Source organism: Nannospalax galili, unplaced genomic scaffold (assembly GCF_000622305.1).
Source record: "Nannospalax galili isolate Female #2095 unplaced genomic scaffold, S.galili_v1.0 scaffold546, whole genome shotgun sequence".
In the NCBI taxonomy this organism is placed as follows: domain Eukaryota; kingdom Metazoa; phylum Chordata; class Mammalia; order Rodentia; family Spalacidae; genus Nannospalax; species Nannospalax galili.
The window spans coordinates 323,166-328,274 of NW_008355158.1; positions in this window are offsets into that span (position 1 = coordinate 323,166).

Consider the following 5,109-nt stretch of genomic DNA (forward strand, 5'->3'; position numbering starts at 1 on the left):
ATCTCCCTAGTAAGCAAGTCAGCCATCCTATTCCCTAAGGATAAAGGCCCTGGTAAATTAGTATGACTTCGTATATGTCCTATGTACATTTTTTCTTTTCTATTATTAATAGTTTGTTTTAATTTTTGTAGCAATGGCAATATCTTTGAGCTTCTTGAGAGTAAGGCTGTTTCTATAGCTGGAAATAAATTAACTACATACTTAGAGTCAGTATATGCGTTAAAAGGCTGAGTATAATGTTCTGCTGCCTAGATAACTGCAGAGATCTCTGCCTGCTGAGCAGAAAACCTTTCACACCTCTTTATTAAAGGTGGTCTATCTGGTGAATAAACCACAGATTTCCATTTGACAAGCCATCTGTGAAAATTAATATAGCATCTTCTATAGGTGTTTCTTTAAACTTTGTGGGAAATATTACGTCTGTTTCTTGTACAAATCTTAATATAGGATGTTGGGGAAGATGATATTTTATTTGCCCTGCATAATTTATCAGTGCCAATCCCCTGTCATCATCATTTTGTAATAAATAATCTAATTGCTGTCTCTTATAAGGGATAATTATATTATGTACATCTCTACCAAATAATTCTTTTGATCTAATTCTCCCCTTAATTATTAATTGGCTACATAAATAAATATAAGAAGATACCATTTTAACTTGTGTATGGGGTAAATGCATCCATTCCGAGATTCCTTCTTGCCATAAACATGCAGTTGGGGTATATGAAGTTTTTATTATTATTAAATCCCATGGTGCTTTATAATTAACTTGTTTTACCTTAGCTGTCTGTAGTTTTTCTTCTACCAATATTAGTTTTTCTAAAGCTTCTGGTGTTAATTGTCATTGTGATTTAGGATTAGCATCTCCTTTTAACAATTCAAATAGGGGGTGTAATTCTCCTGTAGTTATTTTTAAATAAGATCTTACCCAGTTTATATTCCCTAATAGTTTTTGAAAATCATTTAAAGTTTTCAATTTATCTATTCTGATACTCATTTTTTGTGAGCTGATTCCTTGCTCACCAATGACTTTTCCTAAATAGTGTAAAGGCCTATTATATTGTATTTTATTTGGAGCTATTATAAGACCATATTTACTTAATGATTGAATCATGTCTTTTAATATTGATTCTGCAGAATCTTTAGTTTTATGGGCCAATAGAATATCATCCATATAATGTATTATATAAGCATCCTTGTATTTAATCCTAATATCTTTCAATGCTTTATCCACAAATTTTTGACATAAAGTTGGACTATTTTTCATCCCCTGAGGAAGAACTTTCCATTGATACCTTTGAAAAGGTTGTTTTAAATTAGTTGATGGAACACTCAAAGCAAATCTCTGAGAATCCTCAGGACTTAATTGTATTGTAAAGAAACAATCTTGCAGGTCTATAATGATAATAAATAAGTCAAAGGGAATTGCCACCGGTGAAGGCAGACCAGGCTGTAAAACCCCCATGTCATGCATGGTTTCATTTATTGCTCTTAAATCTTGCAATAGTCTCCACTTACCGGATTTTTTCTTACTGACAAATATAGGTGCATTCCAAGGACTGGTTGATTCTACTAAATGCCCTTTATCTAGCTGTTCTTTCACTAAATATTCTACAGCCTGTATTTTTTCTCTGATATAGGGGGCCACTCTCTGATTTTTATATATCTGTACCACTTCTTTAAGAGGTCTAATCATTGTTTTTATTTCTCCAGTGAAATCAGAGTCTATGACTCCTGGAATCACTTCAAAATTCTTTTTATAATTTGAACTTCTGCCAATTATTAAGCCAAATGTACCAAAAGGCAGACCTCCTTTAATGGAGGTCTCTATTAATTGGGTCCCTTCCATAAGGGAGAGTATATAATCTTTATTTACTGCCAAATCCAGCCTAGCACTTCTTGGAGTGGCTCTAGGAAGATCATGCATACTAAAAAGTTCAGTCAAAGGATTTAGTTCAAATTGTTTGTCTTTTTCCTTACCTGAATTCGCCATCTCTATCCCTCTTTCTTTTAAGGGGTGAGGGCTTGCCCCTATCCTCATTTTATTTTATTTTATTTTATTTTTAGTTTTGGTCTCACTGTGTAGACCAGACTGGCCTTGAATACACAGAGATCCACCTGCCTCTGCTGGTGTAGGCCACCACCCCTGGCTTTTGATCTGATTTTATAAGCCTGCCCTCTATTAGAATATATAACTAAAACCCTTTTGATCTTGAAGTAAGAAATGCCCCTTAATAAATATGAAAATCAATATGCACATACAAGAATAGATTGATAAATTGAACGGTATGCAAACAAGTATTAATTAACAAGAACCTGTATAGAATTAGCATGAACTGTTATATTAGTTACTTTGTTTTTATCATAATGCACAATGACTAAAGCCAGTATATGGAAGAAAGGGTTTATTTTAGCTTATGATTCCAGAGGGAGAGTCCACAATGGCAGGAGAGGCACGGCAGCAGGAAGCTGAGAGCAAACATCCTCAGCTTCATGTAGAACACAGAGAGACCTGGAAGTGGGACAAGGCTATGCATTTTCAGAGTTCACCAGCAGTGACATACTTCCTCAGCATGGCTCTACTGCTGAAGCTTCCAACAGGGGTTCAAGTGTTTATATGCATGAGACTATGGGGTGAGTTCCTCATTCCTGTGTTGTAGACAGCTGATGAAGGAGTAACATGGAAAACTCATAAAGTGCTTTTATTGATCAATACAAAAAGCAAAGGAAAAGTGAACAGAGAATGGTTGAATGATAATTGATAAATTCATAAAAGAGAGCCATGTATGAAAAAAAACCTACAGAGAAGTATTTCTTTGTCATGTAAGACCACAAGGATTGGCAGTGTGATTGGCAAATCAAAATTACTGTGATTTAGCCCTTTGCATCTCTGGGCAGCACTGCCACCAGCTTCTTGGGGTCAGCATTTTTCCTGGGTAAATTCAGCCACACCTTGACTCCCCCAGCCTGACTCACCCTCCCAGCTCCCCCACCCCATCTTTCCTCCTAGTGTAGGAGCTGGCCCACTTCTGCTCTTAGCACCCCAGACCTCTGGACTACCCCCTTGGCCGAGACCCACACACTGCTGTTTTTGATCCTTTGCACCCAGATTATCTTCAGTCTAGTTTCCTAGAACTTTCACAGCTTGTCCCAATCCCCAACTTGCCTTTGCACACCTGAGACCAGCCTTCTACTTGGCCGTCCCCAACTCCAACTTACCTGTGATTCCTAAGACCAACCTCCTTCCCTAACTGCCTGAGATTGCCTGAATCCTACCTCCAACTAGCAAGCCTCCCAAATTGTACTGTGTCTGCTGACTAGAGGGACCCAGACCTTAGGAAGAAGTCTGAATTGGGCTTCTGTGGGAACTACTGAGCAGATGAACTAGAGCCATTAGGCCATTCCAGTATACAATCAAAAGAGAGAACCTGAAACCTAGACCAACCAGCTTTTCATACCAAATAAGAAAACAACAAAATAACATAAAGTATACATACAGAAACAGACTTAAACTCAACAAAGGAAGGCTTGAGTCTCACACAAGGATCATAAACAACAAAAGAAGTCCACATGCCAAAATCACAACAAAAAATAAGAATATGAAAAAGCCAAATAATATGTCCCTACTAAACATCAGTAGTCCTATAGAGGAGATGTACAGTGAAAACCCAGGACACAGAATTCAAAAGAACAATTATAAACATGATAAAGGAATTCAATGAATTTAAAGGACACACACAAAAAAGAAATCAATGAACTGAAAGAAGATATGAAAAATATTCTGAGTGAATTCACAAAAGAGATAGAGATATTGAAGAATACTCAGACTGAAATGAAGGAAGTGAAAGACTCAACAAGCCAATTAGAAACGACAGGAGAAAGTGTCACCAATAGAATGAATGAAATGGAAAACAGAATATCAAGACAGGAAGATAAAGTTGACTAACTGGACCACTCAAGCAAAGATTATGAAAATTTTAAGAAAACACAGGAATAGAATATGCAGGAGATGTGTGACACAATGAAAAGACCAAATTTTCCCATCATAGGCATAGAGGAAGGAGATGAGTCTTAAGATAATGGCATGGACCAGATCTTCAACAGAATTGTGGAAGAAAATTTCCCAAATTTAAAGAAAGATATGCCCATACAAATACAAGAAGCACATAGAACACCAAATAGACAGGACCAGAAAAGAAACTCTGCACGGCACATACATAGTAAAAACACTAAATGAATAGAACAAAAAGAGAATTCTGAAAGTTGCAAAAGAAAAACAAGCCACATATAAAGGAAAATCCATCAGAATTTAAGCTGACTTTTCAGTGAAAACTATGAAAGCCAGAAGAGCCTGGACCAAAGTATTCACAGTTCTAAATGACCACAGATGCCAATCCAGAATACTTTACCCAGCAAAAATGCCTATTATAGTTGATGGGGAAAGAAAAATCTTCCATGACATAAAGAAGCTGGGAGAATTCATGTCCACAAAACCAGCCCTTCAGACAATTCCTTAAACAATACAAAGAGCTGAAGAAAGGAACAACTATATCCAAGAGGTAACATAAAGAAACTAAATGAAGGTATAACCGTGGAAATGCACATTTAGACTAAGAATGCAAACAGAAATTAAAATGACAGGAATCACTACACATATTTCAATAATAACTTTAAATATCAATGGACCATCAAAAGACAGTCCCAGTCAAAAGATAAAGGCTAGTTGAATGGATTAAGAAGCAAAATCCATCATTTTTGTTATCTGCAAGAAACCCATCTCACCTTCAAGGACAGGTACTACCTTAAAGTAAAAGGATGGAAAAAAATATTCCAAGCAAATGGTACTTAGAAATAAGCAGGAGTTGCAATTCTAATATCTGACAAAATAGTTTTTAAACTAAAACTAATCAGAAGAGATAAAGAGTGTTGCTTCATTCCAATCAAAGCAACAATTTACCAAGAAGATATTGCAAACATGAACATATATGCACCAAACTCTTATACACCCAACTTCATAAAAACAGTACTATAAGACTTTAAGACACAGATTAATCCCAACTCATTAATAGTAGGGGACTTCAATCCAGCATTGTCACCATTAGATAGGTC